Raw genomic sequence first — 27,655 nt, forward strand, 5'->3', positions numbered from 1 at the left:
TTAGAAACATTATGGTCTTTGCATCCTCTTTAGCCTCGGAGCAGAGGATTCCCGCAGGTAGTTGGAAAGAGACCACAGACCTTGAGGGAAGCTCACTCAGGACCTATTCTTCACCCAGTTTCTCCGGCAAAGTGGTAAGTGGGGTGTGAGTTTCTGCCTAAAACTTTGCAGTCCATTTTCCTTTTCGTTTTTTTTTTTTTTTTTTTTTCATTTGGTGGAATTAACCGGTAAACTGATGGGAACTTTCAGGATACAAGCGGCTTTCTCTTTTCACATTTTTCTGTATTTTCAATTCAATTGTTTAATAACCATTTTCAAAAATACTTCCTAACCTTGTTAGAATAGTCTGAAATCAAGACCTTTTCTCTCTTTTCCCTGTTGGGTAAGAGCAAAAGCATGCACGTTTTAGGCACTTGCCGAGTACTTGTCAGAAACTGAATTTTCTTCACATATTGGAGCACTTCCAAAGAAATAAAGCTGTAGTTAAATGTAGACATTTCTTTCCTTTTTTCTCTTACACTCCTAGTGAGCCGTTGTTTTTCTTTTTAATTTTTTTAACTTTTTATTTTAACCTCACTAGCTTAATTAATTGCCCTTATTTTGAGGAAATTGCTACGGGTTTGAGTCTTGCAGGTCAAACTAGCCTTTTTGGTGTTTTTCCCTGTCCTGTGACTCACAGTTTTCCAAGGGACTGTACTTTTACCTTGGGACTGTACCTGAGGCAGGGGGATTCTGAGAGTCAAGGAGGGTAATTTTTACCTCCACCACAGAGCTTGAACCCTTGGGCAGCACTATGGACAAGCAGGGGGGCTGTGGACGGCCGCTCTCCTCCATTGGTTATTTTATATCTGGCAATCTCACTTTGTTGGGGGCTTTTTCTCTACTATTAAAGCATCTCTGTTACCCCCTTTTAAAGTTGCATTTCATGTAGGCGAACTATTCAGAAGATGCTGGGTTACCAAGATCAAGGCATTCGATTGCAGGTTTTCCTTATTACCTTTTGGGTAAGATTTTTTTTTTTTAAATCACAAGGCCATTTTCCCTCCTACTTCATACCATTCCTGTGCAACTGAAAAGAGAGATATTTGTTAAACAACAGGAAATCCAGGTTCTAAAACGGTAACTCTGATAGCTCCATTTCATCTGTAAAATGCCTGGCACTCTGACTCTTTCAACGACTGTGGTTCTGGATGGCACCGCCTGCCTTCTTTTTATCTAAAGAGAAACCCCTTTGCTTCTGCAGGCGTGGGCCGGGCAGGGAGGGCGCTGGGTGGCCCCTAGCACTGTGGAGATTCTTCCTTACCTGTTGTTTCTGAAGGGAGGGGAGGGAGAGCTAATGAGTTAATGTCTGCAAAGTGCTTTGAAGATGAAAAGACCTTTTCATGTATTCTGCATTGTAGTTATTAATATTAATATTTGAAGACGCATGCTGCTTCTAATTGTAAATCAACATCCTTGCCAACTCAGTAGTGAATAAACAAACAGTGCAAGCAGCCGGTCAGCCTCTTCCGTCCTGGTTCTGCCGCTGAGGATGTGGAAGCTGAGGGCCGGACTACAGAGAGGGCATCTTTGCCTTACCGGCTCCTTACACCGAGGTGCTAGTTGGTTAGAGGTGCAAGAAGGCCAAGGGTAGAGCCTAGGGGAGGGTGGGTAACAGGGTGTAACGCTTCAACATCTGGTCGGCTGTGACCTTGGAGACCGGTTGACAGCATGGATCTGGGCCAGTTCCCTGCCTCAGATGATAATGGAGTTCAAAGGCACCAGCACGGGCTTTGGAGTCAGGAAAGTAGAGTGTGCTTGGGTTCTGTTAGACATTGGCTTTGGAACTGAGAACAAGTTATCTGACCTGACTGTGCTTTATTTTCTTCATCTCTGAAATGTGAATAATGAAAGAAATGTGAATAATGATTTGTACTCCACCTATTTCATGAAGATGAGAGAATAGTTGTAAATAGCATAGAGCTTTGAAGAATAAAAATAGTGCCAATAAGGTTGAAGGCTAGTCTGAAGTAACATTGTAACAAATTGGGTGTGTGGATGCAGGTCCCCAGGGAGGGTGAGTTGGAGGGCAAACAAATACTCTGGAAACAGATAGTTGCCACTGCCATTTCCCTTGCTGATTGCCTCAAAGTGTTTGCCTGATTTCTTACTGATAATTCAAGTTCCCCTGTTCCTCATGGTTTTATTGATTGGTGATCAGATCTGTTTTCCACAGCAATGTTTCTTCTCTAATTGCTCACTCAAAACTCCCAGTTCTGCATCAACCAGCAGAAGGGAGCTGGAGCCTCCTTTCTGCCCTCCCCCCCCCTTCCCTCCTCTTCCTCCTTCTCCTCCTCCTCCTCTATCTCTCTCTTTCCTTCTTTATGGGAATTAAAATGTACTTAGTATTTGAGCAAAATAAATGTGGTGAACAGCAAGTTAGTGGTGGCATTTGAGGGGAATCCTGTGAGGTCTTTCAATCCTGGGCCAATTTAGGTATGAAGACAACTCATTCTTTTGCCCTTCATCTCCTTTGTCCCTGCTGTACTGAAAATGTAGCTTTAGGGAACTCAACCTTTTTAATCTAGATGATTCTCTGGATATAATACCTGGTCTTCTCCACTCCACCCAAGGAAGGATACTCATCCCCAAAGTTTACTGAGCACTTGGTATGTTTCAGGGCCTTTGGTGCTTTGCATGGGCTCCTTCTTTAATCTACAATGAAGTCTGTGAGGTGGGCGGTCTTGTTATTCCCATGTAGCAGATGAGGACTCCGAGGTTTGGTACCATGAACGACTTGGTTGGTGGTGGGACCTGATGAGAACCAAAGGCATGTGAGTTCAGAGCTGTGGCTGGAGTCGTATCTCATAGGAACCTCAGTAGCTTTGAGGCACTTACACAAATTTAGGCTAAATTTTTCTGCTGAAAGTGATGGTTTGCTTATCTGGGAGAATACTGTGGCTTAGGCCAATTTTCCAAAGGGGAATCTGTGGATTAATGATTCATTGTTAGAAAGACACAGACTCTGAAGAAAGGCTACAAGGTCAGGTTGACGGGATCAGTAAATCTCTCCCTCAATGGGACAGATATTGATTGAATTTCTCCCTCGTGCCCAGCCTCGTGGGGCGCTCTGACAGACACAGAAGGAGAAATATATGTTTCATTTTAAAAAAGAATCAACATAATTTATTTTAGGAGGCAAGATGTTACCTGAAAAGAGATTAAAAATAAAAGATAATTGTTAAGTGATGTGATGCAGTCTGTGAATGCTTTGGGAGAGCAGATGGGAAAAAAAAGTTACCTAGGGCAGTGAGGGAAGGATTTTTTTTCGATCAATCTTGTTTCTCAGAGAAGAGGGTAGATTCGATATTCCTGCTGACCACGTGCTGGTGCTGCATCCAGAAAACAGAGGGGACAGTTTGGACAGAACTTACTAGAATGAAGTCAAGCAGCAAACTTTCAGTGAAGATGCCAAGAAAACAGTCTCAATGAGGGAAATGCAATCTATATTTTCAAGAGATGTGGAAAAGTAGAAACTCCCAGGGTTTTAGTCTTTTGTGCATTTTAAAAATGTGTTAACTTTTCATTTTGAAATAATTTTCGGTGCATAATGAGTTGCAAAACATAGTACAAAGAATCTCCAAAAGATTTAAGTCCCTTAAAATTGTGAAAAATATAGTGCCTTTTGGTGACTCCAGTGACCCTTGATCCAGAAGGTTTCCTCTTGGCTGGGGAAGAGCAGTGATGCCAGTTTCTTGACATAAGAGGTGAAATAACTCAAACCCTGGCCCCTTAGGAAGGGCAGGAGGCCTTGTCAGGTGCAGCCATCACCTGGCACGTGGCTTGAGAGGTGGGCACGGGTGCCGAGCTGCGCATTCTCCCTGGCTGGGCTTGTGTTGCAGCTAAGATAAAAATCAACCCAAACCTCTGCTCAGCGTGTGGCCCGGATTCTTCTTGCCTGTTCCCCAGTGGCCTCTGCCATCCAAACACCTTCTTGTTATAACCACTCATGAATTTAACCAAGTGAGTCCAGACACCGCCTTGCTACTCAAAATGAGCATGTCCGGGTATCCTGTTGGAAGTGCAGACCTTCAGGCTGGCTGCACCTCAGACCTGCTGGGTCCGTCTCTGCCTTGTAACCTGATTCTCAGGTGATTCCTAGGCGATTCCTATGCAAATCAGTTTGGGAAGCACCGTGCTAAAGAAAAAGCAGAAACAAAACAAAACAAATTTAAACAAAACCCAACAAACAAAACCTCTCGCAATATTTTCCGTTGCAGCGTATGACTTCCTTATATTTATATCTAGTTGCCAAAGTGTTACTCCACAGAAGATTCACATTTCTATCAAAAAGATATCGGTTTAACTCAGGAAGCTGCAATATTTCCCCATGTGTGCTACGCAATCTTTCAATGAGTTTGTTCCTCGCTGTAAGAAGAATGCTTACTTCTTGGTTTTAGGCATAACAATGGTACAAACAGACTGCCATTCAATAGAAATTGTGGCGCTTTTCTCCTGTGAAATTCTTGATTAGGCTACTCAACCTATGATTATGGAAGGGGATCCTTTTCTGATTATTTAAATGCAAGTCTTTTAGAAAAATAGGTAAGGGATATAGGCTATCTGGGTTCTGGCTCTAATATCTGAATAAATAACCTCTGCCACTTTGGGCAGTAAAATAATAATGAATAAAAACCACTATTACTATTAATTAGTCAATGCTTACTAATGCCAGGCACTGTGATAAAATAACAATAATAGTAATAATAACCATTATTTATTGACCATTTAATCATGTATAAAGTAATATGCAAGGGTTTTGTTTTATATAACCCTCCTCAATAATTCTGAAAGGGTTGGTATCATTATCTGCATTTTACGGTTGAGGAAATTAAGACTTTGTGAGATAAAGAAATTTGCCCATGACCCACACTCAGTAAGGAACTCCCCGTCAATGCATAGTCTGTCACCTGGAGTTCTTTATCATTCTGCTAAACAACTTAACCTCTCTGGGCTCAGTTCATTCAAATAAAAAAATGGGCAGATTTCATGAGATTTTTCCAATTCGCAAATTCATTGACTTTACAAAATCCCTCTTTATATAAGTATGCCAGGAAGCTGTTGAGCTGTATGCTGGGAAATTTGAAACTTACAATTTGGGCAACAGAACAAATGAAACCTCACTGTGAAAAATGACCATCAGACATAGTGCAAGAAGTTGCTCGCTGGATTTGAGAGAGTTCAGGCAGCTGGTGTGCTTTAGTTCAAGGTTAAAGGGCATTATTAGAACTCTCCCGGCACCGTTCATTGTTCTCTCAATAGCTATCTCTATATTTATGGCATCTCTCAGTTTTGTTGAGAGCTTCTTAAGACCCGGAACCATATCTAAATTCTAGATTATATCTGACATAACTCCACACACTGTGAGTTGAAAAGTAATTCTTTAAACTTCTAGGCTCCTTAAGGATTTCTTTGGCAACCACCATGGGGTAAGAGTTGACATTTAGCTTGCAGGTCTTCTCTGGGTTCGACGTGGCCAAGAATCTCATATACCATGACCTCTGCTATAGCCACCCTTGTGAAGCCAAGATGATTCACATCATTCCTCCAGCTTACTCTTTTTTGTTTCTAGTTTCTTAGTAAGAAAACAATTCCAATTTTTTATACTACAACTTTAATTTTAATAATGTATTATTGTTAATTTTACTATTAGTATTATTATTACTATTTAAAACTCAAGCAATCATGCTTTTATATCTATCCTACAAAAGCCCAAGCTTTTAGTTTGGTAATCTGCCCTAAAGGATCTTTCAATTTCATCTCCCATTTTCCCCACAATCTATTTGCTTATTGGATTATTCCCTGTTCTCTAATCTACTGTTTTCTCGCTTCTGAATCTTTGTGCATACCTCTAGCTACCCATATTTCAAGGCCCATTTCAGCACCACCTTCTCTTGAAGTTTTCCTTTAGCATCCTTCCGTAAGTCATTTCTTCATCTTTTATGTACCCATAATACATTACCTACACCAGCGTTTCTCAAACTTTAATGTGCATATGAACCACGTGGAGTGGAACCTGAGCTCTGTAGTTCTACCGGCTCCCGAGTGCTGCCCACGCTGCTGGTCTGCGGGGACCCCACTGTTGAGTAGCGAGGTCATCAATTTTCTCATCTCATCAACTAGAAAAATAACTCTATAAAGAAGAAAAGTGAGTTATTCTCACTTTTGGAATTACCATAGCACCTAATAACAGGGCTGTGCAGCTGTTCAATACCAGCTAGCTAGATAAAAATCCCAATTTTTTATTTAGTTATTTATGGAGTGCCTACTATGTGCATGGCCCTGGAGGACGTCTGAAGGACAATGGTGGTTATTTGCTGTATTTCATGGTTCGATAGAGGATTTGAGGAATAGCATTTGAAGACAAGGCTGTGGCCACTTTTACTGTCAAACAGCTGATTGAATGTTACCTTTAGTTTTCCAGAAGATGTTCCCACACTAGAAAGAACAGAGCGTTAGTTTCTGAAAAGTTTCAGAGACTAGGATTGGCATTGTGCTCATAAAATTCCTGGACAGGTTTTAATGTATTCCCTTGATGTTTATGACAGACAGCACCATTCTGCCCAATGTTGACAGTGCCATTCCAGCACAGTGATGGAGAGGGATTTGTTTCCAGGAGGAGGAAACATAAAGTAGTCTACGAGGCACTCTTATCCCCGACTGTTATGGTTCAGCAGTTTAAAACCATCTTATATTCTTTGTCTCTTTCAGGAGATATTAGTGAGTGACTCTTAATATTACAATAACAGGAGTCCATTTTTAGTATTCTAAGAAAGGTTAGTTGAGCTATGTCAATTCATACAGAACCTGAAAGCATTATGCTTAATTAGGAGATGAGAGTTTTCAGAGAAATAGGAGATGGATATGAGTCATTTTCAAGCCTCTATTCAAGTAAGAGTTGGGGGATTGTTAGCAGTAAAGGTGGGGAGAAACAAGACTGACACGTTCACTAATCTGTGAGTTGATGCCTCATGAACTTAGTGAAAGAATTGGTGAATTGAGTTTAAGACCCAGAAGCCAATAGCACATGGATGAGAACATGGTCTCTATGGGTGGGTGCCGGCTCCTTGAAATAAGAAGGAATGTTTATTACGGTCCTGTTGGAATATTCAGTCAAGAAAATGAGGTTCTTACAGAGTTAGGAATGAGAGAGAGAAACCATCTTCAATTCTGTTTACCAATTTGTTTTCTACTTATGGTAGCAACAGAGTTTCCTTGGGGGAGTGAGGATTGTTCAGCTATCTAAAGCTGCTTACATTTGAGTTCTTGGAGAACAGGACTCGGTAGCTTTTGTTACACTGCCAGATCAGGGGAGAGATCTTCTAAAATGATTTGAAAAATACAGATGGACTACTCATGAGAATTAGAAAGAAGATAATGGAAGACAGTAGACTCATCAATGGGGTATGTCTGTTAGTTTAGAGAAAAATATGACCCTGCTTGCAGTTAACGTTAAAGAAATCTAACCTTGGGGTTGTATACGGACACATGTCATCACAGGTGATGTCCCTTTTTTTTGTCCCAGAGATATCTTCACTGTCTTGGATAAACTCAAGCACTGAGACATAACTCTTCACATACTAACTATTCACATACAGGTCTTTCCTTCATTTAGTCAACAGGAGTATTGCACGTCTACGATGTGCCAGCTAAAGAGACATGGTCCCTACTCTCTAGCAACTCATGATGCAGGAGCAGAAACTGAGACGCAGGAAGTACTCTGAACTTTGGTTGGTACCTTGTGAAAGTGAATCCCATGCTGGAGGACTGAGAATGTCTATCTAACTGACAAGAAGTTTTAGGGAAAGCTCCCTGAAAGAGGTAACACTCAGTCTGAGTCGTTAAAAACAGATTTACATGTCATATGGAAAGAAGAAATTCAAACTCTTTCCATTGCACATGAAAGATGTTGCCTCGGTGACATGGGTGACACTGTTGTCTTTAGTTTGGCAAAGGTGCTGTCATTCGGGGAAAGTGTCCTTTGAATGGTTAGTCCTATTGGAAACCGAATTCTTTTTCTCCTGCATTCCAGTCCAACTTGCAAAGAGGAAATAAATGCATCATCTATATTTTCTGTGACAGCTTTATTGCACTTTTGTATTCCCCGTGTGCAGTCTTCATATGTTATAGCCATAATTCTTGACCTATAGGCTAACACAAAGATGAGAGGGCAAGGTCAAATTTAAATCACAATGGGTTTGTTGGTGGCACTATAATTCTGGCTTCTCTCTTATGGAAGGAAGTTTGTCAATATGTATTCAAATATAGAATGTACGCTGTACATATTCTTTGTCCCCAAAATACCACTTTTGTCATTTAAAGGGAGTAGGAAATATTTTAGGAACTTTTATAATGACAAGGAATTGGGGACAAATAAATTTTACGGTAATAAGAGGCTCATTAAGAAAAGTATGATGCATGCATACAATAGAATCCTCGACAGCTGTATACTTTGGGATGTACGACTGTATTTACTGACATAGAAAACTATCCATAACATCATGTCAAACGTCAGTGAACAAAGCAGATTGCAAAAGAGCATGTAGAGAATAATATCGTGAAGGTAAAATTCTGCTCATGTGTATATTTGTATGGACACATTAAAAAATACCCAGCAGAATGTTGAATAAAGTATTAGTACAATTATCTCCAGATGGTAGAATTTCAGGTGATTTTGACATTCATGATAGACTTTTCTGTATTTTTCTTGTAATTTTTTCAATAAATATATATATTTTGGCAAAAATTATTTTCAAAAGAAAAAATTTTGAAGTGTGGTTTATGGGGTTGTTTATCTAAAGGCATAGTCTTTCTTTGAAGAGCATATAACCCCAATGAAAAACCCTTAAGTGATGTCACAGTTATCACCTAGACATGCAGCCAAGCAGGGGCAGAGTTGATAGGAACTGGATTCAGCTTCCACTAAGCCCTGTCTCTGGGATTCCCTGCTCTTCTGCTGCCTTGGCTTGAAACACCCCTCCAAGTCCCCCTCCTCCCTTCCTTCTGTGTGTCACCCACCTTGCCCCTGGAAAGACCTGGATGGAAGGAAGTGTCAGCCTGTAGATCCTGGCCTGGATCGTGGGCTTGTTCCGGGCAGGAGTCTCCAGAGGCAGTCACGTGTTTTAGGAAGAATCGAGATCTCCCAAGAGTCCCAAAGGCTTTAGTGGATGCGAGATGCCCACGTAAACCAAACTGCTACCTGTTTTTCCCTCTGCACGGTTTGCCCATTTTTATCCAGGGTGGTGAGGATAGACAGGATAGGTGGCTGGTGGGCTAGTGTCAGTCTCAGCTTGGCCCGAGTCTGCCCCCCACCCCCGTAAAAAAAGGGGCTTAAGTGAGTTCAGGTGTTTGTAAAAGTTTTGTAACTTACACTCTCATATTCAACAGTTATTTGAGTGCCAGCTGCCTATCAACACTGGCCTAGGATCTAGGGATTCGGAGTGGAGAAATACACTAAACTTTGTCCTTGACGGAGTTAAATTCTAGTGGGATAGGAGTCAGGAACACAAGAAAGAAGCAGCTGAGTGTCAGATCAGGAGCAGGAAGCTGTTGTTTACACGGGTGGTTGAAAGGCTTCTGGATGAGGCGACATTGAATGGCGGGTGAATAAAGGGAAAGAGTTCTCACTTAGAAAGGGATCACAAAACAAACCTATTATTTCCAGTGAATCTCCATCCAGATCTGCCGTCTATTCAGAGTCTCTGATTTGAGAATCGAATACATTTACTTCTGATCTATCTCTTACATTTTCAGTCTTGTGAGACCAGTTTATTTGTTCATTCATTCTTTCATTCATTCACTAATTAAAAAAAAAAAAAAAGAATTCCATGATAACCCTCAGTCTGTCTTACATTCTGGAGAGACAAAGATGAAAAAGGCATAGTGTCTGCCTTCAAGTAGCTCTGAGTTTAGTGGGAGAGGCGGGTAGGAACAGGCATTTATAAAACAGTATGTTGTGTGCAGTGATGGAGACACACGTGGGGAACACAGAGAAGGGACAGCCAGCCCAGGCTGGGATGAACAGCAGTTCAAGAAGGATTTCCTGGTGGCTAAAACTTCTGAGATGAATCTAAAAGCTTCAGGAGAAGGGGTTAGTTAGTCCTGAGGAGCAGGATGGTAGCAGGGCATTTCTCACAGAGGTGATCAGGGGAGAAGGGTAGGGACGTGAGAAATAGCATCAGGTGCCTAAGAAAACAACAGAGTTCCTAGTTAGAGGAGTGGAGAGGTCAGTGGGGTGGTGAGGAATGGACCTACAGTGCTCCCCTTGGGTCCTGGAGGCCAGGGAGGACCGCAGCTGGGAGCCCAGCTGCCTCTTAAGCACAGACTCACTGAGGACAACTTTACTCTGCTGCTCTACCACTGCTGGTCCCATTCAAGGAAATGAACTCAGTTCTTCACGGCTCTCTGTTACCAAGGGTTCAAACCATTTCTGCATTCAGACAGGCCTCCGGATGCCGCTAGGCTGGGGAGTAAATCTGAACTCACACAGTTGTTTTGTGTTTAGGCATAAATGTTTATAATGCCAAGACAAAAAAGTCGGTCCAGCCGATGTCCAAATAGCTGTCATGTGGGAGGGAATTCTCCTCGGCCAACACGTCAAAAAACTTTTTTTTTTTTACCCAAACAGTTTTTCTGAAAGGGTTTACATCTACAGCAGCTGGTCTGTGTCACCATCTACAAGTGGAAACAGGCCGGGTTCTTTTTTTCTTTCTCCAGAAAATAATGAAGCGGTCATCCATTTCTGTCCCAGAGTTATTTCCTGAGATGAGAGCCCTTGAGTGCCCTGGCAACTCCCTCTTTCCTGCTTCCTCCATGGGCAAAGGACTTTTCCCCAAGGGGACCGTCAGTCACAGCGCATGAAGCTTCGAGAATCCAGCTCAGGATGGACCATATGGGGGCCCACGGGGTTCCTCACTCACTCTATCCATCAGAAAGAGAAAACACATTTCCACTAAACCTTTTCCCCAGCTACGTGGAGAGTTGTTAGGAGGAGGTACGTTGCTCTTGGTGCCTTTGAGCTGGGCTTCAGGACAAGTCTGCTGATTCCAAAGGTGCTTTCTTTTACAAAGGTATAAGTCTAACAGGAATTCAGAAGGGTAAAGGTCTTCTGCTGCTCGTGAGAGTCTAGGGAGGGTCCATAGGGCCACGTGGTCACACCTCTCACTGTGCAGTCTTCCGTGGTTTCGTGTTCCCCAGCCTTCGGCAAAACGGGCTGCTTAGTTTTTTCCATATTGTTGGTAAGCTCCTCATCACCTTGTATTTTAGTTCTGTGGTACCCCGTCTTCCCCACTGCCTGCAGATGGAGATCTGTCTTTCTCACCTTTGTCCCGGGTCTGATAGAATGTAAGGTCCACGAGGTCCGGGGTCTTTGTTTACCTGTGTATCTCCAGCACCCAGAACAGTGCCTGGCACATAGCAGGCACAGGGTAATTATTTACTGAATGATTAACAAGTTCCTGGCAAAGGAAGCCTTTGACGTGCCTGTTGAATAAATAATTGGGGCCTGTGATGACTCAGGGGACCCAGGGGGGGCTTTTTTGGAGGAAATCGGAGGGCTGGATGGGTTGCACAAAGCAGCACTGCCACAGCTGGACATTTCCCAAAGGTTTAGGTTGCCCTGTGGGTCCCTGGAGGGATGAGCAACTTTTCCCTAAGGAATCAGATCTTGGTTGAGCCGTTCTCAGTATGACACAATCTATGTTGTCAACTTTTAAGTCTCATCTCTGAGTAGATCCAAAACTGTGAAGTGCAGGTGGATGGGTAAATGATGACTCATTAGGACTTCAAAATTTGAATTTAAGACGAAAAGCAGCAACGCTTCTGTACAATATATGGACGGTGTCCACACTGACCTGTCATAGGCTTCTTCTTACTCCAGGCCCTCTACCCAGCGCAGGGTCTGATACTTGGTAGCTGCTCACTATTTTTAGAAAGAAGCACTGAAGAGGGGACCACGGCTCCAGATGGGAACAGTGTCCTTGGACTAGAGACTTCGATCTTTTTCTACTCTTCCGCTTTGCCACCTGGGAATTCTTCCTAAGGGCCATTTTTGGCAATCAAGTCCCTGAAAAACTAGAAAACAACATCTTGATGAACATAGGTACCCTTAGCTATTTTAGTTTTTTAAAATTAATATTAATTTGACTGCTTCTACTTTGGGGAGAAAAGACATCATAAAAAGGTGACTTTTTAGTTAAAAACAATAAGCACAGCTCTGGGATAAGTTACGTCTTCAGAAGATTTTTAACTTACTTCTCAACTGTATGATATTAGTTGCTGTGTGATGGTAGCCCTTAGTCAGTATAACTTTGTAGTGCAGAACTTTAATTATGTTATTTATTTATTTTTGAAGTCTAGCTTTTTTTTTTCTCCCTGGCCACGCCGCGTGGCATGTGGGATCTTAGTTCCCCAACCAGGGATCAAACCTGTGCCCACTGCAGCGGAAGCACGGAGTCTTAACCACTGGACCACCAGGGAAGTCCCTTAACTATGTTATTTAAATACATTTCATAAGAAAGAAGATATATATGCTCATTGGCTGTCAAGCTGTATCAAGATGGTGAACACAGTTGTAAATTGAACATAAGGCATATCGTATTCTTTATATTTCTTGAAATGGGGTCAGTGGCTTTAATTATTCCCAAGAATAAAGGAAAAGGACAGACAAATACAAAGTGGAAAGTAGCTAAGTGGAAAGTAGCTAAGTGGAAACTCAAATGTCACTCCCTAACAATAGGAATTTGGCCTCTGAATGACATACCTAGGAATTTAATCTTCTAAATCATTCAAGAAAGACATTTTTTTAGTGTGTAATATTGAACTTATGAAAGTGTGTGAGCTAGTGTACTTTAGAGAGCATTTGGATCAACAGAAATGTTTGCTATTTAAACGATTTTCCTGATGACCGACAGCTAGCTGGAAAGTCCCTTCAGCTAGAACATTCCTCAAACGTGATGGTCATTCAGACTTTGAATGGAGATAGTAGCTCTCAACAAGACATTTAATTAGCCCTTCTCCTTTTTTCAAGATGGATAATGTTCACTCCCCTTTTCGGGTCTTCTCTCTGTTTATCTGTCTCAGGGTCCTGGTTGACATGCCTCCTCGATGGAGGTTTTCCACCCCTCTTTTCTCCAATCCTTTCTCTATTCTGTCCTTCATCAGTTGATAAATGCCACACTTTGTATGGAGGGCCAGACCCGGTTGGGGGTGGAGGGAGGGAGATATAGGAGTGGAAATGTTTCTAAAAAAGACACACAAGACCCATTCCTGCCCAGAAACCCTCTAAAGGGTCTCTTTCTGGGCTCTGACTGCTTACTGTCTGCAGCAGTCATCACCACCCAGGCTACCTTGCAGTCAGGGCACTGGCTCTGTCTGGGGTGTGCCTTACTCTCTGTTGGCCACTTTGTTTTTCTACGTTTTAATTTCTTTCTCTGTGACACAAAGAAGTGAACGCCACGGTTCCTAAGGAGACCTGCTCCGAGCCCTCCTTTGCTTGCTGGTCCACGGATGTTCTGCACCCAGTGGCCCAGTGAATGCTTTTTCCCACACAGGTGCTGACGGCGTGATGAGCTACCTTGTGGAGTCTGCAGTGAGTGGCCCCGCCCCCTACTCAGCGGTGCGACCCGCAGCAGTGGTAAGTGGGCCCCCTTCCCTGCCCTCCCCCTGCCCACCGTGCCCTCCCCTCTCCTCCCTCGGTTCCTGCTTTCTGATCTCTCCTAGACAGAAGCAGCCGGGGACCCAACTCCACAGCTGGAATGAGCTCTGAGTTTTTTGGAGGGGCTACATTGTGAGATTACCTGTCTTTTTATCACCATATAAAGTAAAACATCCAAGACTGATGGATTTGCTGAGAAAGATTTTTGTGTTGCAGAGCATATGACTCAAACACGAGTAACGGTTAAAGCCAGGTGATTTTTCACAGCTCAGTTCATTTGGTGAAGATTTTTCGCACGTTGAGGTACCTTAGACCTATTCTTAGCATAATTGAACTTATTTTTCTCCTCATACATAAAAGCTAAAATATACAAGCTTTCTAATCACAGAATTTGAAACTGGAAATAAAATATGACAACAAATTAGTAGGAAATATTCCTGAGTCCTAGAATAAGAGGGGTAAAAGGAACTTTAAAACTGGACTAAAGGCTTTTGCTCTTAGGGAAGAAGGCTTTCACCCAAGCTATGTGCTGATCAGTAGAAATATTCAGCTAAATTTCTTATAAATTTACTGTGTGAGAGATCCCATAATGCTGTTATTCATCAATTCCAATGTTACGTGAACTTTTAATATTAGCATTGAATCATTAACTATTGATTCTAAATTCTGTGTGTTTTTGTATAAAGATAGCCATCATAAATGTTGAACTTTTTTTACTTAATCTGGAAATGGACAGATAAGTTTACTGTTAACTCTGCCAAATACGTTTATGGGTCTATATAGACGCCAGTCAACCAGAGCTCTTTTTTGACTGCAGGCTTTGTCCAGTCTGAGGTTCTGCAGAATTTTTTACTGGTACCCTTCAGTTTGCCATGACCTCTCACTGTAATTGTATATCAAAAGATCTGATGTGTTTGAAAATTATTTTCTGTAGCATTGAAAAAATAATTACTTAAAAAGGTATTTTATGTTCAAGGAATGATTAACACATCTTTCTTCACTGGCTGTTCTGTAATACATATTTCTTCTTTTTTAAGTGGCTTCTGTTTTCATATAAACGTCATTCACTATTAAAAAATTAGAATCAGGAAAACGTTTAGAGTACAGTTTACTTCAGAAATATGTGTAAAACACACACACACACACAAGTCCAGACCAAAATTTATTCCCTTCTGCTTAGAAATTGCCAAGAGGCTTGCTAAGTTCCATAGGGCTGGAGACATTGCCAGGGAAAGACTCCTTCTGCTTCTCACACAAAGGTTATCATCTAAGGTCAGCACAAATGACACTAAAGTTTTCTTAAAGGTGATTTTGTAGAGATTTGTTAAAGTAAACAAGGATATTGTGATTTCAGGGCAAAATGTGTCATTGACTTGGAAAGGTAGATTTAAAAGCCAGCCTATGCATATACCCTGAGAAAACCATAATTCAAAAAGAGTCATGTACCACAATGTTCATTGCAGCTCTATTTACACTAGCCAGGACATGGAAGCAACCTAGCTGTCCATCGACAGACGAATGGATAAAGAAGATGTGGCACATATATACCATGGAATATTACTCAGCCATGAAAAGAAACGAAACTGAGTTATCTGTAGTGAGGTGGATGGACCTAGAGTCTGTCCTACAGAGTGAAGCCAGTCAGAAAGAGAAAAACAAATACCGTATGCTAACACATATATATGGAATCTAAAAACAATGATTCTGATGAACCTAGGGGCAGGACAGGAATTAAAAAAAAAAAAAAAAGCCAGCCTACGTTAATTCTTTTTGCCCATATTGTAATCCAATTAAACAAGTTTAATAACCTGTCGGAAAAAGCGATGCCATGCGAATTTGTATTTATTTTATTTTAGGCACTGAAATAAATTTTATTACAAGTATACACATTGCAGGTATAATATTAAGTTATCCTAGACAGGGCATCTGGAAATTGTATGAGATTTAGAAAAAAACCAAGAACAACTCTTAAGTGTGTATTTTCAACTGAAGACCCCAGCCCTGGCTGAATACCCTGGATATTTTTAAGGCCTTTTGAATGGTTTCCACTGGTTTCACAACAAAGAACCCATTTATCCCCATCCCCAGCAGCCATACCTGAAAAACGTTATCAGCACGTGGGATCCTTTTCACTCCCATATTTCAGAGTTGCTTGGGTAATAGCAGAAAGTGATATGGGAGAACTGCTATGTCATTGTTCTAGCACTTCCGCTCATAACTTCTCTCTGGACCTCAGTTTCTCCATCACTGGAACTGGTTAGGCAAACTTTCAGAACCATAGAACATGCAGAAGAGTCCTCTGACTTGTTCACCGACGTCCTTTTTAATCAAAAAAAAAAAATAAGCAAATAAAATTGATGAGTACAAGCTCAAGTTCAATGAGCCAGCTCCTACAGACAACCTCCATCCAACTTTAGGCTGGGCTGTAATAACAGTCAAAGAATTTCTACGCTGTCTACAGAATATAACCTTGGGACATTGGCATATGAGAGAAACCAGCAAACCTCACACTCCCAATCCCAATCTAAGATTTCGCGGAGGAGTGAGTACAGCTTCATTGACTTTCCCAGACAAGAACTTTAACGTCCCAGGCACCTGAGTCTTCTCAGTTCTGTTGGAGCCTCATTGTCTGGAGCTCAACCAGTGGTGCTTAACCCGATCATTCAAGTCCTCCTGCCCAGCGCTCTGGTCTCTGAGTTAGTTGGCCTGGACCACCAAGAAGAGAAACTGTCCTAGGCATGGGAAGTTTGAGGGTGAAAGGAAAACCATAAGGACAGTGGGTTTTTAATCTGGGGGTGATTTTTTTAACATCTTTATTGGAGTATAATTGCTTTACAATCTGGGGGTGATTTTGCCCCCAGGGGATATTTGGTGATATTTTTGGTTGTCAAAACTTGATGGGCGGGGGAGCTACTGGCATCCAGAGGGTAGAGGTCAGGGATGCAGTTAAGCATCCTGCACTGCACAGTACAGTTCCCCATGGCAAAGAATGGGCCAGCCTCAAATGTCAGTAGTGCCAAGGTTGAGAAGCCCTGCCCTAGAATAGACACAAGATCAGGTTTGAAGGTGGGGTGGTACTGTGTGTATTTACTTGTAATTATTGCGTTAGAAAGGGAAATCTTAAAAAGAAAAAAAAAGTGAGACTATATCCATGTTATGAGGGGTTCTGCTAAGCAGGCTGCTTTAGTTGTCCAAGAAACAATCTTCTAAACTAGGACACGAATATTTTCTAGGCTCTGAAGTCTGCTAAATCTCAGATTCCTTATTTGTGTGTTAGAGGTAGCATTAGTGTGATTTGATCATTTGCTGTACCAGGGGAAGCCTTAAAATAATCACAGCGACAGTTGTAAAATTCATCCCATACTTCGGGTACTGGCCGTTGTACACAGAACTCACAGTATCTGCCTCGGGACCCCTTTGTCAAAAGCAGGACACAAGTTCTCTCCCTCGTAAGGTCAGCCTCTTGGGAGACCTTCATGAAAGAAGTGATATCACAGCTGGGGTGGTAGGGAAATGACACTTCTGGAAGTTGTCTGGCCATTGTGTTGGAGGGGGTGACGTTTTCAGGTGCTTAATATGGGTTGTGTGTCAGGGACCCTTTCATCCAAGGGGAGGAAGCGTTCCTTCCTGTTATGCTGGCTCAGCGAGCCCGCCGTGCCCCCTGGAAGTCCCTCGAAGCCCTGGTCCTCTCCTGTGTCATCCTCCCCTTCATGCTGCTGAGTCCGCAGAGCTGGGGGAGGGCAGGCGTGGGAGGATGGGCTGCCCCTAATTTTGACCAAACACGTCCTTGTCCTTGGCTACCTCACCAGCAAGGAGGATGCGGAGGAGGTCCTTGAGGATCGATGGCCCCTGAGCCATGTGAGCTTAGGAAGCACCTTGAACTGTTCAGAGGGAAGGAATAGACGACTGCCCACTCACCTGCTCTCAGCGCTCAGGCCTTTGGGAATACAGCGATATGCCGGGCAAGTAACTGTCCAGAGGGCCAGAGCACATGGAAGGCTCCGAGCCTTCCATCCTGGGCCAGGCAGCTGTGGGACGCAGCCCGGCCAAGTACCATGGAAGGCACTTAGGCTTTGGAGTCAGAAAGACCTGAGTTAAATTCTGGTCTGTTACTCCGCAGCCGTGTGACCTTGGGCAGATTACTTCCTCTGAGCCTCAATGTCCTCATCTGCAAAATAAGCACAGAGTATAACTTACCATGTCAGGTCATTGTGATACCAGCCACAAATATGACCTCAGTTAATTCCCTTTCCCTGTGTTTAGCACCTCTTCTCTATTTTTTCTCTGGATTATTTGGTCATGTGAGATGGACACATAGAGGGAGGAGTGGAGATGATTCCACTGATTGTCCATACAAGGGTGTTTCCAGAACAAGATGGGGCTATGGGGGTCAAGATGGAGACATTCTTGTTGAGAAACCTCCTTGCTTCATCACTACCCTGCACTAGAAATAGCTCCCCTGCCACCAGATCAAAGTTCTCTTGTAATGGGCTGGTGGTTTACAACCCCATTGTGTAAACAGACCTGGTTCTCTTATCTTGAGTAATTGCAGTTTAATTGGGCTTCCTTGGGAAGCAATTCCCTTCTTAGCCAGTGCTGTTCGCACTCTTCACCTCCACCCCACATGCCTTAGGATGTGTTCACAGGGGTGTCTGTGCAGTCCCTGCACTTCTTGGGAGTTTGGGAAGGGCTGGTGCTTGTTTCTATGAAGCTTAGCACACATGCCTTTTCCTTCTCTCTGGGAATCCTGGAGAGCAGTGGATAAGGTATTCAAGATTAGAGAAATGAGAATACAGAAAAAGAAATTTAGAATGTAAATGGAAACTGGAAAAGAAAATTTTTTCTTTTCGCTTGGGGTGGTGATGGTTTTACCTCTGGAGAGGTTGCTGGAACATTATGTTTAAGAAATGATCTGTAACCATAACTCTTAGTGGTAGTCAGAAAAAGTGAAGGAAAAAGAGAGATGTTGTGTATTTTCCCATCATCTTAGAAAGTGGGGATTTTCTAAGATACTGGGTTCAGTTAGCACAAACTGGAGAATTTTAGAGCCAGACTATAACCTAGAGGCCATCTCCCAATATTAGGAAATTCAGGTCCTGAGAGGTTAAATTAAGTTGCCCGAGCTTAGAAGTATGATCTGGAGTCTGGTCCAGATCTCCCGGCTCCTGGCTTAGGACACTCCTTACCATCAAATGCATCTTGATCATTCTTAAGAAATGTGGGGATGGATAAGAATTTATGACAATTCATGGATTCATACGCTTTATTCATGCTGAGTTGAATTTAGGACAAAACACCCCCAGAACTCCATTTTGTAGAGCGCTGAGCAAATCGGAATCCCTGCCCAGTTTTTCCACCATGGGAGGTTCTCCCAGTGTCCTATCAGAGGCTCTGAGTCAGCTTCACTCTCCGTCTCCACACTTGGGATGGATGCCTGAGGCTGGGACCCCATGGGGTCACTGGGAGTCTGAAGGCTTCCCGCTAAGCGAGTGGAAGCTGATGTGTGACAGGCATCTCACCCCATATCTCTCAGCGAGAGAATGTCAAGTCCAGGCGCCCAGGACTGGGGCAGGTCCCACCGAGAAGTGTCTTGAGTGGAGGGGACTGTGGTCTCAGGCTGGCGTGAGAAGCTGCAGCATCGGTCACTGCCCCCCTCCCCTGCCTTGGTCTGCAGCCCCAGGCCTGGGGGCGTCTCAGGGTGGCCTCAGCTGTGGTCCACATGGCCCGTGGGGAGGCCAAGCACAGCTTTTCATGGAGAGCAGAATCCACTATTCCCACCTCTGCTCTCTCTGTGCTTCAGATTCTTTTCTGTCTCAGAAACCTACACCGGTCCGGCCTGCCCTTTCGCCAGGGCCCAAGCCCATCACTCTTATTGTTTTAAAAAGAATTTCCTGGCCTTGAGTCTAAAATTAAATCGCCCTTTGAGGGTTTCCTATTTTGTCTGTTCCTGCCTCTCCTTTGGCTGCACCACCCTCGCCCCCTCCCCCTTGGTGGGAGAGCTGAGGGGTGTTTCCGTGTCGCCTCTTTCCTTTTTCTCGAGGGAGCAAGATGCATGTGCCCCCCTGGAGCAGAGGTGCCCCAGATGCAGTTTGCCCCAGACTCCTCCCCCCCAGCGATGCCAAAAGCGCTTCTCCGTGAATGTAAAGAGGTGCTGGCTGGTCTAGCCCCTTCTGAGGATGAGGAAGCCCAGACTCGACGGCAGGTCTGCAGAGTCGGTCCGGCCAGCCTGGAAGGGCAACTGCCTGCAACGAGGGGAAAGGATTTAAGATGAGAAACTCCCCATTTACTGCACAGACTTGCACCTAGCATGCGAGAGCCCCCGGATAGTTCAGCAGCTAGGCAGGCACTTCCTAACTTCACTTTCTCTACTGAAAAATGGGAAAGGTGGTGGCAGAACGGCATGGGAGCACATTTCAGGGAAGAATGAAGGCAAACAACATGGAGGCGTTAATACCTTTCAAGGGGACATTGTATGTCATGAATCTCAATGATGACAACTTCTGGTTCTCTAGGCTTTTTTTTCCACCCTGGGGTGGTTTTTTTTTTTTATCAAATGAAGGTTGTCAGTTACAAGGTCAGGAGAAAGAATGTGGACGGGTCAGCAAAAAGGAGACTTGCAGTTGGCAAGGAACTTGGTGATCATCGGGGCCAACGTCCTCAGGAAGCAAAGGTTTAAGGAGGTTAAGAGACGGGCTGGAGGCTACGCAGCTCCTTAGGGGCAGAGCAGGACTCAAACGCAGGCTTCCTGATTTCCAGTCTCCTGTCTTCCTACTGGAGTGTATGAACATGTGTGCCAGGCCTAGAATAATACAGTTATCCCCGTGGATGGCACACCCCTGTGCTCGTCCAGCCAGGGTTAACGCAGCTTTGCGTCTGGGCACGTATATTTTTTTAAGCTCAGCAGCATCTAGAAATATTTATGTGTCTTATATGTTTATGGCCCGGTGCTAAGGCTAAACCCTAAAATTCTGAAGTCGGTTAGAGAAAAGACAGATGTACTCCCACAGAGTTTGTGCTCTGAGTAACACATACACGAGAAGGGTCAGGAAGGGTTTGAGGGGCAAATACCTGGACATTGAAGGCTGCTTGGCTCAAGACAGAAATGAACGCTTACAGAAACGCCGCCACCATTAGTTTGCGATTTAGTGTTGAAAAACGACTCCCCTGTTCCCTCTTTTCCAACTGAGGGGGTCTTCGGAGGGGGCAGAGGGGAGGAAGGCTCTGAGCAGAAGCAATGCTGTGAGGTTTGGCAGGGCTGAGGGGTAGGTGAAGAGCGGCCACAGGGAGGGAGCCGCGTGGGTGGGGAGGGGAGACGGAGGTCCCCGGTGGAAGCATCGGAGAGGGGAACCGGCGGGACAGGGGAACAAGGGGGACGTAATACCATAGATGAAGCCCTGACTGCAGCAGGGGGGACAGTGGTCGGCTGTGGTGGTGACGTCACAGCTGGCTCACCGTGGAGCAGAGACAAGTGTGTGTCCCTCGTCCTAGTAGTTTCCAGACTTCAGGGCTTTATGCTGTTTCTTTCCAGGATCGGAAAGGCAAAGCATTTAGGCTGCAGGCTCGAGTCCTCTGACGCCTCTAAGAGGACAAGGACAGCAGTGCTGCCCCCTGGAGATGGGGGGGGGGCTCATCACAGCGTGTGACACAGCAGGGCAGGAGTGCGTGCTCTCCTGAGACACCCAGGGGACCCAGGCCCTCCGGGGCTGCGTGGATACCACCCTCTCCTTAGCAGCCGCTTGCTAACCCACACGGTTCTGAAGCTCTGCCCTTGGTGTCTCCCGCACCGAACACTTTTGTGTTTTTCCTCCTGTGTCTTTAACTGGCCCTTCTTTGTTGTTTCTCCCTCACTTTTCCTCCCAACGACAGGCAACTTTATAGATCCATTTTTTCAAAAGTGAAATATAATTGACTTAATATTATATTAATTTCAAGTGAACATAGTGGTTCAATATTTTCATACATTACAAAAAGGTCACCACGATGAGTCTAGTAACTGTCTGTCCCCATACAAACTTACTACAATATTACTGACTATATTCCCTAAGCTGTACACTGTGGTCTCATGACTTACTTATCTGATAACTGCTCTGAATCCCCTTCACTTATTTCACTCATCCCTCCACCCCACCTCCTCTCTGGCCACCATCAGTTTGTTTCCTGCATCTGTGAGTCTGTTTGTGTTTTGTTATTGTTCATTTGTTTTGTTTTTTGGATTCCACATGTAAGTGGAATCATACAGTATTTGTCTTTCTCTGTGTGACTTATTTCACTCAGCATAATACCCTCTAGGCCCATTCACATTGTTGCAAATGGCAAGATTCTATTCTTTTTCTTGGCTGAGTAGTATTCCTCTGCGTGTGTGTGTGTGTGTGTGTGTGTGTGTGTGTGTGTGTGTGTGTGTGTGTGTATCTCTCATCTTTATCTATTCTTCCATCAGTGCACAGTTAGGTTGCTTCTATATCTTGGTAATTGTAAATAATGCTGCAGTAAACATTGGGGTGCACATATCTTTTCAAATTAGTGTTTTTGTTTTCTTTGGATAAATACCCAGAAATGCAATTGCTGGATGGTGTGGTAGAGCCGTTTCTGATCCTTTCTCTTTTCTTTTTAACTGCCATTTTCCCTGACTCTATACTTTAACTAGATCCTTTACGCTCCTAGATCTAACTGTATCCTTTCCTGTCTTCTCCTGTCATGCTGCCACCTTAGGGACCTCTCCACCAAATTGCTCTGCCATCTCTCCATCTGAACACAACCTAAAGTGAAATATTCTTCCAACCTCCTTACTTATGTACTTAAACTCACCATTTCCACTATTATAAAAGCAAGCAATCTAAGCATGATCTTGGATCCCCCCTTGCCTTCATCTCCTATGAGTCATAAAATCATGTTGACTCTTCCTTTGAAACGTATCTTACACTTCTTGTTTCCTCTTCACCTCTACATTCATGACCTTAATCCGACTCTTCGTAACTGGCTACCGCTCAGCACCGGAACTGAGGGGAAGCATTCAAATGGGGGCAAAGCTGAAGCGCGGCCCCCAAATGCAGTACTCAAGCTACGTAAATCTTAATGCAATAACTTTGACAATCAAAATGAATGCAAAAATTATTAAAAGAACTAAAAAATTTAAATACAGTGAGGGGGACTTCCCTGGTGGCACAGTGGTTAAGAATCCGCCTGCCAACACAGGGGACAGGGGTTCAATCCCTGGTCTGGGAGGATCCCACATGCCGCGGAGCAACTAAGCCCATGTGCCACAACTACTGAGCCTGCGCTCTAGAGCCCGCAAGCCACAACTACTGAGCCCATGTGCCACAACTACTGAAGCCCGCGTGCCTAGAGCCCGTGCTCCACAACAAGAGAAGCCACCGCAGTGAGAAGCCCGCGCACCACCACGAAGAGTAGCCCCTGCTCACTGCAACTAGAGAAAGCCCGCGCGCAGCAACGAAGACCCAATGCAGCCAAAAATAAATTAATTAAAAAAATAAATTAATATAAGTAAATAAATAAATACAATTAGGATCAGTAGTACTGATTTTTCCGTTTGTGCCCCAGGCTCTGACGTGGCTCTGCAGGGCACCACGGCTGCCTTGTCAGCCTCCTCACCGGCTCCTGCTCAGTCCATCCTACTTAGCGCTATCAAGTGGGTCCTTCTAGGACATCTTGAGTCACCATGTCACTCTCTTACTAGCTTTAATACAACCTCTAATGCCTTTCTCCTGCAGCCAAATTCTGGTCTGGTGTTTCTGGCTCTCAACACTGTCCCTCCAGCTCTCATTCTTGCTAATTGCTCTCCTTTGCAGGCGTTCTCATTGCCAAGAGCACACTTTCCCCTCATGCTTGTCACTACCAAACAGCAGTCTTTATCTCTCTATATCCCCAAGCCGAGTCTTTCTGATCCTTTCTTACATCGCCATCTACGTTCCTTGGCACCTTTAGATGTGTCATCTTCTTTTGTTCTGTAGACCTTCACCGAATGTTCTAGGCTAAATCTGACTTGACCTTTCGGTTATTACCTTAATCTGCTTCCTCTAGGAAGTCTTACCTGCTGTCACTCTCCTCCCCCTACACATCGGTACTTAACCCTGTCACATCTCCTTGCTGTAATTTCCTGTTTACTGGTCTGCGCACTGCTGAGGGTAAAGTTCGTATTTTGCTCATACTGTATTCTTAGCATCTAACACAATAGTTGGCACAGACTAGTTGTGTGATACAGATTTGTTCACAAGTGTCCATTATCATAATCCATCTAGTACTTATCATGAGACGGCAGCCTCCCTGCTTGAGCAATCCGAGCCACACAAGGTTCACGTTGCACAGATACAGGAAAAGACAATCTGAAATCAGGTAGACCTCGACTAGAATTCTATCCCCATTATTTTACTAGCTGTGTGGTCTTTGGAAATTTACTTGCCCTCTGAAAGCCTCAATTTGTTCTTCTGTAAAATGAAGATAAGAATACCAATCTTGCACAGCTATGGTGAGGATTAAACGTGACCGTCTCTCCATCATGCTTAGATCACTGATGGGCACGGGGTGGTGTGCGACGTATGTTAGTTCCTTGCAATAATCCCCTGTGGGATGAATGAGTGAGGACCCATCAGATGGGTTTCCTAAACTGTGATGGGGGCTGGGAGGGTTGCTTACATCTCCTGAACTCACCCCCATTCACCAGCAGCCAGGAAAGGAAGATGTTGACTTGAACTCGTTTTGGGTGGTGCCCTTTTCAAGCATGTCGGTGGGGGCTTTGCTTCCCAGATTTCTCACTTGTTAATAAGCAGCTTCTTTCTCCTCAACTGAGAAGGTTTCATAATGAATTGGAACTGGCTCTGTGGTTCTCTTGAGTAAAAATGTCATTTTCATACTCTGTGAAATAGGTATTCAGTCAGTTTGTGAAATGTCTAATAAACAGGCAGGTGTCTAGGTGACAAGGGTCATGATGCTCCCAGGAGCATCTGTGAGCAAAGATGTTCGTGGTTCATGCTAGGCTTGGTGCATTATCTCCTTCTCATTCTTAAAAATAGGTTCCCCTGGCACCACTGAGGACAGCTAAGGAGGAAATGTGTCTTAAAAATAGACTTCCCTGTATAAAATAATAAGTGAACCCTCCCTGACAACAAAGAGCCTGCTGTGGGAGCAGGAGAGACTCCACGAAAAATGCCAATCACGAAACTCAAGGAGATGCTATACATGGTCGTCGGTCAAAGCTGTGGGCTGACTCGCTGTATAGTCACGTGGTCATTGCCCGGGTCTGGAACCTCATTGCTTTATCCCTAACCCACCACTTACTCCCACCCTCTATCTCCCCTCTACAGCGCGCTCAGATCATTTTCCTTCAACACCTCTTTGGGAATCATGCCTCACCTTCAGTGGCCTTTCCTTAGCAGAGAAAGCCTCAAATTTTCCACCTGAATTCAAGTACTCCTCTTGTTCCCACCATCCTAGCAGGGCCTGCACCAAACCACCCACCACCTGTCTACAAGGATCCTAGTGGTACCACCTACTGCCTTCTTACAAGGACCTTGTGGTTTAGGCATACCATGCACACACTTCTCCCAAAGAAGACGGGGCCAGGTCACTTAAGAGTGCTCCTTTATGCCATTTAAATACAAAATTTCCTCACTTGAGACCCTATTCCTACAACTCTGATACTTGACATTGAATTTTGAGAAAGACTCTATAGAAATATGAAAAAAGGGGGATAGACATTGAGAGCACACAGCTCATCTAGGAAATGTGCTTGAAATTGATTCTGTTGCAAAAGATTGTTGGGGATCCACAAAGAAAATCTTAATGTAGTTGCTTCAGGAGCTTACAGTATTAAAATACAATGTCAGCAATATGGTTTTATGCCAGAATTAAGGAAACGTTTTCTGACCGAAGCTCAGCTGAGCTGATTTCCCTAAATCTCAGTCCCAAACGCAAATGGCAGGACTGCCAGTGCTCTGTTTGTATTCCTGTGGCTCTCACCAGGGCCTCCTGGTAGCGGAAGCCAAGGACATTAGCCTTTGATAGACAACAACTCAGTGTGACTCCGTTCAGCCCCCAGGGTCTTATTCCATTCTCAGCACCTTTAACCCACCTGGAAGAGGAACAGCCCCGAAGTAAACTTCATCCAGCCCTAGTCTGAATGACTTTATGAATATTATGAAAAATATCACGTAAATTAATGTGCACAAAACCTCCTTTTACATTTTGGTCTTGATTGCCATTTTTCTCTGTGCCAGTATACCCTCTTATGTTATTTTTACTGAGCTTAAGCGAATGGATGATTGCAAAATGGGGAAGAGAGTGTAGACAGTGAATGATTGAATCTAATGTAATGGGGCTGCCGCTCAAGGGGAGGGAGGATGTAAGAGGTGCTCCAGTTAGAGGCTCTGACTGTGGGTTAGCAAGCTACTCTTCAGGGATGAGAATTCCACCTGAGGGGTTACATTTATTAATTAGCACCTTAACATTGATAGTTTTAATCACATCAGATTCTAGCAAAGTTCTGTTTTCTTAACTGTGGTTTTTATGGAGGTGGAGGGGCCAAACAGAAGAGAGAAAGAAGAAAAAAGAAAAGAAAGTTGAGGGTGGGCCAGCGTAGACTAGACTCCTATTCTTAGGAAATCTTCTTTCCATGAATTTGCTCCTTCTTTTGTGTCTTAATTGTTAACCTTCTTGCCTAATCCCAGGAATGTTAAGGGTCTCATATTAACACCTACTTTATATTAGGCTCCATGTACACTCCTTGTTACATGCATTTCATATAGTAATACATAATTTTATGACATGCATTTCATATTTTGTTTTGCTTTATGTATTATTTTCTTACACATATTATTTCATTCAATCCTCCTACCTTATGGGGTAGGTATTATTATTCCCATCTTATAATTGAGTAAACTGAGGTTTAGATAAAGGAACAAGCCCAGGCCCCCCATCAGTAAGTGATGGAGTCAGGATTTGAATCCATGTATATGTGGCTTCAAAGAATAGGGTCTTAAACACTTCAAATCATGGTCTCCCACATAGTATATTTGTCCTCCTTAGAGAGTACTGGGTGGAGAGTATATTTTGTGGACTCTATAAAACTGCTAAGAGAGTTGCACAAGTACCCAAATGTTGGGAAAAACTGAGAATTCCAGTCTACCAATCAATATCGTTAAAACCTATGCACATTGATTAAATGAAAAAAGAGTGATTTGTATCATTTAGGTCCATTTTTTGTTTTTCCTTTGGCATTTGTCACCTATTGGTTCTGTGATAATGGAAAGTCTTGTAAGAATATCCTTTCATGGTGTTTTTATAGAGTAAGTTTACATAAAAACAAACAAACAAACCAGGATTGTGTAAAGATGACCAAGATTCTGCCTTGCTATTAACCATGGGTCCTTATTTGAAAATTAAAAAAATTCTTCAAATGCTTGGGGAAACAGATGAAAATAAATGTATACATAGTCTAAGTCAGAAACCCTTCCCATTCCCTGTATCTTTTTTTTTTTTTTTTGGATGGGGACTGGTGATCAATAGTTGGTTCTATTCTGTTATCATCTGTGGATGATTCCTACTTATGGGTGATATGAAGTTGCTCTTCCATTAGGGAATCTTAATATATTTCCTTTTTTTTCCTGGTCACAGAGGCAGGGACCTCTCAGCTCTTACGAAGATCCTCGAATGGCCTGTGGTTTCCAGTCTGCTTATCACCCGCCAAGAGCTTGCTACCCCTTCTGGGATGAGATGGCCACTCAGGAAGTGCCCACTGGTCTTGAACACTGCGGCTCAGGTAGGAACATAAACAGAGGCTGAGACTGAGGATGGAGTTGAAGGACAATGGCAATTGGACGAGGGCTGCATCCTGCATCCTCTGCCGTCACAGCTGCCCTGGCTCGCGTGGGTACCGGATGCTATTGTTCTATGGAAAGTCCCAGGACTTTTCAGTCCCTTTGAGTGACTTTATTCTCCAGTGACAGGAAG

General features: G+C 43.6%; 1 long non-coding RNA gene across 1 annotated transcript; it reads left to right on the forward strand.

Annotated features, from left to right (window-relative positions):
- Positions 1–69: 69 nt before the first annotated feature.
- Positions 70–27,443, forward strand: LOC118899134. Its single transcript, XR_005020892.1, has 3 exons — positions 70–134; positions 13,590–13,672; positions 27,320–27,443. It is a non-coding gene; the product is annotated as an uncharacterized LOC118899134 (long non-coding RNA).
- Positions 27,444–27,655: the final 212 nt, after the last annotated feature.

This window comes from Balaenoptera musculus, chromosome 8, assembly GCF_009873245.2.
Source record: "Balaenoptera musculus isolate JJ_BM4_2016_0621 chromosome 8, mBalMus1.pri.v3, whole genome shotgun sequence".
Taxonomy (NCBI): Eukaryota; Metazoa; Chordata; class Mammalia; order Artiodactyla; family Balaenopteridae; genus Balaenoptera; species Balaenoptera musculus.